This window comes from Adiantum capillus-veneris, chromosome 11, assembly GCF_014529385.1.
Source record: "Adiantum capillus-veneris isolate H3 chromosome 11, ASM1452938v2, whole genome shotgun sequence".
NCBI classification, from domain to species: Eukaryota; Viridiplantae; Streptophyta; class Polypodiopsida; order Polypodiales; family Pteridaceae; genus Adiantum; species Adiantum capillus-veneris.
This window is the reverse complement of record NC_140941.1, coordinates 104,546,195-104,557,709: the sequence shown is the minus strand read 5'-3', so window position 1 is coordinate 104,557,709 and position 11,515 is coordinate 104,546,195. Positions and strand designations below refer to the sequence as shown.

Below are 11,515 nucleotides of genomic sequence, written 5' to 3'. Positions count from 1 at the left end.
GTAAATCCTATCTTCCAAAGGAAGTACATACTCAAGGAGTACAATATGTGTACTAGCTATACATCAAGGAGGCATATGCAATGTAAACCACTGTAGAGGTGTATAGTGACATGCAGTGTGTCCCAAAGCCATATTGAAAATAGTGATGAACACTCTCATAGCTGAAGTCCATGTTGCTCTGCTACCTTGGAGGTGCTTGTTAGCTTGGTGAGTATGCAAAGTGCATGCATCAACTCAAGCTAGTTAGTATCAGTTAGGGTAGTAGATGTAGGTGAAGGTTGTGAGCCCCTTATACGAGCACACGGAGCCTTCCACATAATCCCATAATTTAATGCATCAAATCGTAGTAAAGAGTTTATCGCATGGATATAGATCGAGCTCATGCATAGTGGGTGAAAGCACATTAGGAAAACTATGAATCCTATAATGGCCCTTGGGATTAAATTTCACTAAAATTTGGCCAAAGAAAGAGGGTGATGGACACACTCTATACCCTCAAAATAGTAGGGGGATAAAGCCGTCTTACACCTCTTAATAGCCTTTTATCTGGTGAGAAGGTTAGCGGGAAGGGGACTTAAAAATACCCTATTTGAAAAATGTTAAAATTCGTAAAAGTTCATGTTTTCCTCCTTAAACCCTCCCAAAACCTATTTGATAGTCAAAAATTATTATTTTTACCTCTAACAGTAAAAAATGTGCACCCCATATCCCAAAAAATCAAGAGTTTTCAAAGCATCATTTTCGACTCTCCCTGAAGTCCCCCCAAACCTATCCCATAGCTTAAGAGCGATTTTCTCTCTTTAGAAACCCCTTCTCAAGTCCACCAATATTGCAACCATCACACTCACCCGCAACTCCATCATCTCTCTACTAGCCTTCTCCCACCTCCATTGTTGAGCACCAATCAAGCTCCTCCCTCTCCCACCTTCTATTGCCATACCTAGCAAGCACATCCACCTTCTCCTACCTCCATTGTAGCACAAAGCAAGATCCTCCCCCTCCCACCTCCCATTGACACACCAAGCAAGCTCATCCCCCTTCTCCCACCTCCATTGAAGCACCAAGTAAGCTCCTCCTACTTTCCTTCACTCGTGAATGGCCACCTCTACTCCCCAAAGAGGGCTTAAGGATGAGCTAATCATAGGACTTGTATTTCATAACACAAGAGTTGTAGATGGTGAGTGGGTGCCAGTTCACCAAAGGTTTTTGGATATGCAAGAAGCCATCCGCTACTGGCCCCCATAGTATTCACGGCCGTGGAAATTTTGACCATCATATGCAAAAGGGAAAATTCTTGCCTTCATCACGAATCATAAGGACAAGGGGGCCATATTCATTGTGCAACATGTTTTTTCAATGTCAAGTATGTGGTTGCTCAAAGGGAGTTCCCAGTATCACATTGTGAGTACATCTTTTGAATATAAGGAGTTTTGTGTGGAGCTACATTGAAAGTTTTTTTGTGTTGCCTAATTACGTGTCTACTTACTTGTGAATTTTCTTGCACCTTTATCCATTGTTGCAAGGTGTATTTTTTTCCTATTCACACTTCTATGTTATCCTCATTACTGGGCATTGTTATGGGAGGCTTGAACCCATCCAAGTCTCATCTCTATTAATTTTGGAGTGGCCTGAGCCTGATTTTTGGTCGATAGCAAGTCAGCCTATGGTATCAGATGCCTTGAAATATGATAAAGCTTCTAGAGCTATGGGCTTGGGTTGGTGTTTCCCTATTCATTATTTGTGCATAGAATGAGTACATTTATGGAGACTACCACAATGCTTGTGTGCAAGGATGTGCACAGCTACTAGGATTTGGGGAGGCTGCTAGAAGATAATTGGGATTTTAGGGAGGGCAAGGACAATGGAGATAGGTATCATTGTAGGGTGGGAATTGGGATGAGTTATGTATAGTCCCACATCTCTTTGTACATATGACAAGGTGGAAAGGTAAGAAGCGTTTGGTAAGTATTGTACGTAGTATTGAGTAGTTTGCATTATTAGGTATGTAAAATTCTTCTGTTTCTTTTTAAAGCTTAAAATTTAGAACACTATAGGAGGGTTATAATATATTCATAAGTATCCCTCCAAAAATGGTAAAACTACAAACCAAGGCTACTATAGACTATGGATTGTTTGATATTCTGGACCACTAGGAACATTCAACACTAAATAATTAGAATTGAGCAATGCATACAAGGCTTCAAATACCTCTCAAATGTTACATTATACATAAAACAATGACAAACTCCAAAAATTTAGATTACTGAGTGGATCACATTTAATCATAGATTATAGTTTCATCAGAATAACAAGATGATAATCTCTTTGTATTGAGTTTTATAAGGGAATATAGGCACCTAAAATATCCATATACGAGCACTCACACAAACGACCGCGCCACCCTACAAAAAAAAGAGGATCAATTTGTATGTACAGATCCTTGTATAGTATGGGCGTACTATATGGAATGGATTCTACCTTGACATATGATTTTATTACAATCATTGGATGTGCAAGCTTGGGATGGGGATTCCACTCTCTTGAAGTTAAGACATGTATATACCTTCTGAAGGTCTAAGATGTCATTACTAAACCCTCAATTAAGGAAACTCTCTAGGTAAAAGGAAACCTTGAATATTTTAGCATAGAAAAACTTTGACAATCGATTCATGTGGTAAACAAGGTCCATCAATCTATCACCACCTGTCTCTTCAACCTCCTTAGTGTCCATGCCTTCTACGCTCCCATCTTGTCAGAAGGATTTCCTAGAAAACAATGAACTCTTGTTCAGTAGTATCGTCCCTATTTATCTCACCATCCCCCACTTATGACAAGCACATGAAAGGATCTTATCATTCCATTGGCAATTGAGCATGGTTCACTTTGTTAAAAAATTTAGTAAGCTACACAGAGGGCCATCTGTTAACACTAAAATTGTGTATGGTGGACACCCTCCTACTATTGAAGTACATTAGCCCTTATTGCTTTCATTTGGTGTCAGGTTCAATTTGTAAGCAATTTTAGTGTACATGGAGGCTCCACTGTTAATAATTAAATCACATAAAGATAACACCGTCCTACTATCGGTTGCAATTGGTATCTATTGATTTCATTTGGTGCATGGTTCACTTTGTAAGCAATTTTAGATCACATGGATAAATTTGCCTATAGAAGAAACTTGATGAGAACCAATTACAAAATGTTGCATCATCTTTGTTAGTTTTTGAAGTGATGCCTCTTAGATTTCCCCCTCTTTTTGTAGCCCCCTTGTAGCTAAAGTTTTTCTCCTGTAAATGGAGAGTTGTGACTTAGTAATTGATTACATCTAATCCAACCCAAACAAGAAGATTAGATTAATGGAATTGCTAGTGGAAGTCATGTGCACATATTTAAATAATTTTTGAAAGCTCACACAATCTCTATCCTTGACAGATCAACTAGGATTGATATCCTAAAAATCATGTTTGGTGGGTTAGGGCAAAGATTATTAGCTATATTCTCAGTGTACAGAAGCTAATAGAGGAAGGTACATCAAACATGGATTTCCTTCACGTTTTGCACCGTGTGAAGTGGTAATAACTCATGTTATTAACACTCCATGGGAGTGTTAATAACATCAAATTCACAAGGATGGTTGGAGCCGAGAGTTCTTGTATTTCATCAAGCTCCGTCGGGCTAGAATGGATGCCCAATAGGCTTGGACGTTTCCTCAGCATAGGCCCATACTTGGAGGGAGCTTTATAAACAATGTCAAATCCTCAAAGCCCTTTAACCATTTTAATTGAGGTTTATGCATTTGGATTTAGTTTATCAGATAACTTTGATCCCTTTATTTTTTGAAATCCATGAATAGTTACCTCCCCTAGGTATCTATCTCCTACATGGAAACAAGTTTGTGTAGGGAGAATCCTTGTGGAGAGTTTAGGTGTTTCCATTGTTGGAATGGGTCACTACACCGACGTATTTGTCTGTTACGTTTAGTTACCTCCCTTGGATGTCTATCTACCTGGAAAAACGTTTGGGTAGGGAGCATCCTTGTGGAGGTTTAGGTGGTGCAAGTGCCTAGGGATCATTTTTATTGTTGGAAAGGAGCACTCCTCATCACTACATCGGCGTTTTTGTCTGCTACATTTAGCTGCCTCCCTTGGGTGTCTATTTGCCTGGCAACAAGTCTGGATAGGAAGAATTCTCGTGGAGGGTCTAGATGGTGCAAGTGTCTAGAACTCATTCCTATTGTTAGAATGGAGCACTCCTCATCACTAAACTAGCATACTTATCTGTTACATTTAGTCACCTCCCCTAGGTGTCTATCCACATAGAAACAGGTTTGGATAGGAGCATCCTCGTGGAGGGTTTAGGTGGTGCAAGTGCATGGGGCTCATTTCTATTGTTGGAATGGAGCACTCCTCATCACTACACCAATTTCATGCTATCTCTTGTTTTATTTTACATATAGATTATTGCACTTTATTATCCAAATGTTCATTTAAATTCAATTTTTTAAAACCCAATATTGTTATGATTGTATGAATGCATAGGCGACTTGTAAACTTATCGTGGATGCTAATGCTTGCTCCTCAAACATCAATGTAGCTGGTTCTAGTCACCCATCAATTGTTGATGGTGAAAGATCAAACAACGAAGCTTCCAATAAAGGTAAGCGCAAGGTTGGTGGTAAGATACTAGGCCTAAGTGGCAATTTGCAAAGAACGTTAGATCATATTATAGATGGACACTACAAATTATGTGGGAAAAAAAAATCAAGAGGTGCACCTCGTATTAGGAAGCACTTCCTTGGATTAGGGAGAAATGGAACAACTAATAGGACAAATGGAGGTAGATGTAATGGAGTAGGCCATGAGAATGCTACAAAATGCTTGAGAGAGTTATTAGGAGGTGTAGCCAATGCAAAGCGACCTAGAATACCGACTCCAAGCCGGTTGGCTTCAAAAATTCAATGCAATGTTGCCTCAACACAAGATGGACAAAATAGTGGTGCACCCTCCATGTCGGCCACTACACACACATAGAGAGCTAGTACTCAAGATGGGTCACTTGAGTACCAATTTGGAATGCATAGAGCGAGGCATATAAGTCTTGAGCAGAGCTTTTGATCAACTGCTCTTGAAGAGGCACAATCTGCTCTTGCACAACCTATCTATTTCACAAGCGGCTCTATGTTGATGGTCACACGGGAGCCATGGAAGCATGCATGGAAGAAGATCGATGAGTATGGTGCTAATTTTTCCCCTCCATATAATCAAATGCGCACAAAGTTCTTGGATAAATGCTTTGTAGACACCCAAAAGGAAGCTAATAGGTTGATCTGGAAATGAATTGATCAACATGATGTATTAGCGATGGATGGTCAAATGTCCAACGTAGGCCACTAGTTAATATGATGCTTTTTAGTCCTTGAGGGGATTTGTTCATTAAAGCAATGGACATCTCGGGTGAGATTAATTCACGGAACTATATAGTTGATACCATAATAGACAAGGAGGACACATGAGAGCATCTTAAGGAAGAGTCCTAAGTTTCTTGGTAAAGTTTATGTAGAACAATTTGTAAAGAATGTACACCCTTTCTTTTTTAAAACCAACAATTTTGTATAGCTATAGCTCTTGTAAAATTAAACATTTTTCTTACAAACCAAGGAAAGAGAGATAGTATAGGTTAATTAAGAAAAGGCTTCCAATCTGATAATTTCAAACACTCCAACTCTTGTATAAATCCCAATACAGCCTTTCATTTTCATGAACAATTGTAGGAGCCCTTGGCTCTATATTTGTATGTTTAGTACAATTTAATTGTGTTCAAAGTAACATGGCAAGCCCCAAAGTATAATCTGTACCATCTTCTAGCCCTATGCCAACCATGGTGGGAGTTGCTTCCGGTAAGTCAAGATTATGAAAACTGGCTTTGAGTCTCAATCTATATCTTTTTTCTCCTTTGCGTCTTCCTCCTCCTCCATCTTCTCTTCTATGGTCTTTTGCTCATGATTTTTTCCCTCTTTTTCCTCCACCTCTTGCTCACAAGCCATGAGGAAGAAAGACTACAATCCTTGGCCATATTTCTATCCCCATCGCTCATTCTCAAGCGTGAATGGTTGACTTTGAAAATTGGGGTGAGCTATTTATAGTTTCATGCAACAGGGGGATTGTTTTTTTTTTAAACACAACAAGTTCTTGTTCTTGTTTGGGATTTGATCCCTTGCAACAGAACTTACTCTGCTGGGTTTGTACATCATGGCTAGCGCTAAGAATGTTCAGATTGTTTCAATATATCCCTTACCAAATACCATTTCATATGTGCATTTTAATGACATGTGGGATATTATAAGAAGTTAACAACAATTTTGGTGGTGGAGATTTGGCTGAAAGAAATTGTGGTGTACTTTTGAAAGCACTACAAGTTTTTGAGGTCCCTCAAGAGAGAAGCTTTATCTCTTGGATTTCATTGATTTTGGGATGTGCAAAATAGGGGTAGGGCCAAAAAGTACTGGACTAGTTTATGTGGAGGTGAGGTCTATCCTGAGATTGAGCCATGCATAATTATATTTTGAAGGCATGTAGCATCATGAAAGGAGTTGATCTAAACAAAAATGATAGAGAGGCTCTAGGCTATTTGATCAACATGGATGCTAACAAAAGTGCACTTGCAAGCCCACAACAAGTCACTGACAAGGTTTCGGTCTAAGATGTCGTCTCTTCAAGGTGTCAACATGATTTGCACTGCTACAAGAGACACAAAGAGAGTACTAAAGGAGATTGGAAGTATTGTGTGTTAGATACTAAATTTTGTACAATAACTCTTCAATAGTCTCAACGTGTGAGAGAGGGGCAATGGAAAATGATGACTAAAGGCAAGCAATTAGCAGCTTACCATCCCATACATTTGAAAGTAGAACAAACCTTATGACATATGGTAGCATGACATTGCAAGAAGGTTTTTATGGTAACACACTGTTCGAGAAAAGTGTGTCTCAACTTACATTTCTCCTGTTTTGAAATTAAAAAATGTCATTTGAGAGAAAGAGGAGAAGGGAAAATTTTGCTTGGATGTCAAGGAAAAACACTATAAAGGTAGTGAATTTTTTTGGAAAAATCATAAAAAGATATTGTGTGTGGTTGCAAAAAATGGTTTTTCCCAAACAGTGTGGTAAGATATTGAAGACAAGCTCTTCCAAGGATAGTTGGCAATCCATAAAGAGGTGGGCTAGACTACTTGTGCCTTGTTGTCAGCAGTTGGCATGCCTAGGACAGGGGAAAATACTAGCCATCGGTAATTAAAAGATATTAGAAGAACATGACAATGGGCTTTGTGTATCAAGGATAAGGGGGCGGGTTTAATGATAGCCGTTGAGATTTTGGTCCCTCCTGGATGATGTCATGGCTCAACACGAGCATGACAAGACCTTGTAATTTTTTAGGTTGATCAATATAATTCACTCACAATTGTGAGTTTTGCTTTAAACAAAAAGATATTGAAGACAAGTTGGACAATGTCATGCAAGTAAAAATAAATAAAATCTTAATAGTTGCCAAAGTCCTTGGATGAATGTATGTGAGGCATTGCCATCACTTTACGTAGACCAAGGGTTGCATGGTTCACTTCAAGGTGTTCCCTTTGGAACTTTGTGAGAGCTTGTAATGGGTGACGAGAGCAAGAACATTTGTACAGGATATGTTGTGAAAAGTAAAAACATCTCCTAGGAAAGCCTTAAAGTTGATTTTATAAGCTCTAGGCAAACAAGGACCTACACCTTTTCAACTTGTTGTGGTGAGCAATCTTTCATAGTCCTACAATCCACTACATCCCAATAGACATCTATGTTACCAATGTCATTAACCAAACAAAATGTCATTAACCAAACAAGACCCTCTAATTGCACATTAATTAAAAAATTCATCGCATCTCTTGACCAATCGCTCATAGCATTTTCTTTTACGAGTACGTACTTCACCGTTGCTATGTTATTTGTGGGCAATATTGATTTTTGCTAGGAGTTTTACTTATTTTTGGGGTGGTGATAATGTGAAATACAACCTCATTATACTTGCAAGCAATTAAAAATTCCACAATATTATAACATGCAAGGGTGGGTGCCCATCAGAAATCAGCCTTGGCTATGGTCAACTTTACCTTGACTGGAATGCTCCACCTCTTGGAGCATTCCACCCAAGGTGAAGCTGGCCATAGCTGAGGGTGAAAATGTGAACTACAACCTGCAAGCTACTAGAAAATCCACAACATCGTGGGTTCGACATGCAAGGGCGGGTGCCCATAAAATAATCAGCCTTGGCTACGATCAACTTCACCTTGGTTGGAATGCTCCACCTCATGGGGTGGGGTGTGTGAGTTGTAATTTCAAGTTGTAGGTATCTGTCTTTTTTTATTAAAAAACACCCCAAAAGAAAAATTGTATTGGCTAGGTCAACTTTGTGTCCGTTTAAAAACCAGAAATAAAATGTTGTAACACTATCAGTGCTGGCCCAATGAGGACCAATTGTCTCCTATTGAGAAAGTGCACCACCACAAAGCAATTTTGAGTGGGTGCCATAGGAAAAAAAAAAAAAGGGTTTACTTGTAGAACCTAGGGTGTACTTGGCTACCCTAAAACAACTTGAAAAGAAACTCATGAGGACAAAGTTTACTAATGGGTGTGCAAACTTAGGACTCTACATTGACAAATAGGTTCCTTTTGCACTTTTAAAGGAGATTTCACATAAAAGTTCCCTTTTTTATAGATGTGTTCGTCTAAATTTGAGACTACTTGTGCCATCAATTTTTATTTTTATTTTTTTAAAGCTTGGCCAATAAGATGGAGACAATAAAATTCCTAGGGCCGTGTCAAACCCTTTTGACATTCTTTTTGAGAGACCATGTTTAGAAAGTAAGTACCATACAAAATATTCACAAAGTAGATTTCTTTTGAGTTTTTTCTTTTTTTTTGCAAAACTCACAATTGTGAGTGGATAGTATTAAGAACATTAGAAATATACACCAACCTCGAGCTCAAACCGAGCCTTGAGGGTCAAAGGATTACAAGTTCTCTGTTTGAGAGAGAAAAAAATTTGGACCATTTCTCGATTTGTGTGTGTCATCCTTACGCAGGGGCCATGCTAATCTTCTCTGTATCGTTCCAATTTTATGAGATGTCCCCCAAGGGACTGATTTCTTTTGAGCTTAACAAATCTTGTAGACGGTACGATACAAATTGTGAACAACTTCAAACTTTTGACTAGTGTTCTCTTGAGCCTTTCTATATGGAATCTAAATATTTCCATCTCCCGTTTAGAGTTCCTTATTATAAGTCCTAATTGTAGCCCTAATTGTAAGTTCCTTATTATAAGTCCTAATTGTAACCCAATTCCTTCCCAAATTTTGTACACGTTCCTTGTAAATCTTTTTTATTAACATTTTAAAGAAAAAGAAAATTTTGGATAGGCACAATTTTTTCCATATGGCTCCACAAGTTTCTTTTTTATTTTTTTTAAAAACCCCTCTTTTAACATGTCTGAATGAATAAAATGATCTTTTATTTTTTTAAAAAAATTAAAATTGAATAAAAAATCTTTTATTTTAATGTTTCTCTGTTAAATTGCTTAAAAGTTTTGCATTTTAAAATCCCTCCTTTTGAACTGATGTAATACATTAACATGAAATTACATAGTGCACCCTCTGAGCATTCATAGACCAAAGAGATATAGATTTACTTATGTAACTAAGACATAACATGCATGCTTGAATTCATGGCAATTTAAAATTTTTTTTTTTTTGTGACATTGTCTGTCCAAGGATACTTCATTTGATTTTGAATTTTTGTACTTGGTCATACTCTTGACCGGATGTGTGCGAAAGAGACCTGAAGGCAATTCAATTTTTGACAAGTTTATTGCCACTCATACTTAGCCCATGGTTGTTTTTCTTAGTTGCTTATGTCATTATTGGGATCAATCAAAGGATGTGTTTGGTAGTAGGTAATCCTTGCCAAATCTTTGGCGTAATGTTGTAGTACTTGACAAAGTTTATGAGTGAAAAAGTCCAAAAGCATGCTTTGTCTTCATACATGCTTGCTAGAGTAATTGCAACATAAGCTTATGCAATTATGTTGATTTTAAGCTTGTGATTCATAACCAGATAATAATTTTTTCTCATTATTACTATTTTGTGGCAAATATGCAATCTATCAAGAAGTTGTAATTTGCTTGTAAATTTTTAGTCACAAACATTTGTGGGACGTCTCTATGTGGAGGATACTTGATACACATCTCAATGAGGATTATGCAATCTGTTAATGCTCACATCAATATTAAAGGCCACATCATGGCTGTAAGATTGGTACTCTAGAATCAACACAATATTAGTCAAAGAGATTTTTAAAAAGGCATAGAAAGAAGCTAAATTTTTGTGGTACTTTCAAGACGTTTTGGATATGGTATCGGTTACTCATTCTTTGATAACTAAACACAGTTGTGCGAAAATTGCCCCCAAACGACTAGCTCTATATCTTGATGGTCGGTAGAACTGTTGATATTTTCAATGGGTTCATAACATTGGTACCAATGATTGAAGGTAGATTTGGAACAATGTATCAATGCTTAGGACAAGGCCTCTGCTAGCAATGATACTGAGTATCATACCAAGGGTCACATTGAGGGTCATATCAATGCTTGTATTACGAACGCCCATATAAATGAATGAACCTACATAGCAATTGATGCACGACAAACCCAAGGCCATTCTCTAAATATAGAGTGCAAAAGGAAACTTCTAGGCAACTACACTCCACCTTTGATAAATGAAGCACCATGTCTTATGCTTGGTGCCATTAAAATATGTGAATAGGATCAGGAAACAAACCCAAAGCATGCTACCATGTATGTGGTGGTGACGTGTGAACACACTTAGGAATGTCGGGACACTTTTTTCCTTCACTAGGAGGTTTCTATCCCCATGCTTTGTATGTACGCACATCACTCTATGGCTATCTCATTTTTGTATTTTCACAACAAGTAACATTCTCCCTTGTGTGCCTTGAGCTTCTCCGCATCTCCAAGTTATGTGTGGATTGTTTTAACCCTTATAACTCAAATAATTAGTCTCAAAGTAGGTTGTGTCCTCTTGGGCATAGTCACTAGCATTGCCAGAACCCCCTTGCTTACTTCTCTAATTTGGGTGAGCTTTGGTGAGAGTCAATGGGTTGATAAAACTTTGGAAAAGCTCATAGAGATTGGTGTGCTCAAAATTTTGAGGCCCTATGTTTCCACTACTACAAGTCCTATACATGCATTTTTTCCCTTTTCTACAGAATTTCTTCCACTAAAAAACTTGCAAAGCGTTTACCGCGGCCCTTTACCGCATTTTGGAGAGAGAGAGAGAGAGAGAGAGAGAGAGAGAGAGAGAGAGAGAGAGAGAGAGAGAGAGAGAGAGCGCAAAATGGGGTGGCCAAAGGGGAGATAGGTGAGCGGGAAGGATTTATTTTGTAAATTAAATACTACTGTGAATATTA

General features: G+C 38.1%; 1 non-coding gene across 1 annotated transcript; it reads right to left on the bottom strand.

The window, feature by feature from the left end:
• Positions 1 to 9,071: 9,071 nt before the first annotated feature.
• LOC147447769 (U6 spliceosomal RNA) lies at positions 9,072 to 9,174 on the bottom strand. The gene has a single exon (XR_015189754.1). It is a non-coding gene; the product is annotated as a U6 spliceosomal RNA (small nuclear RNA).
• Positions 9,175 to 11,515: the final 2,341 nt, after the last annotated feature.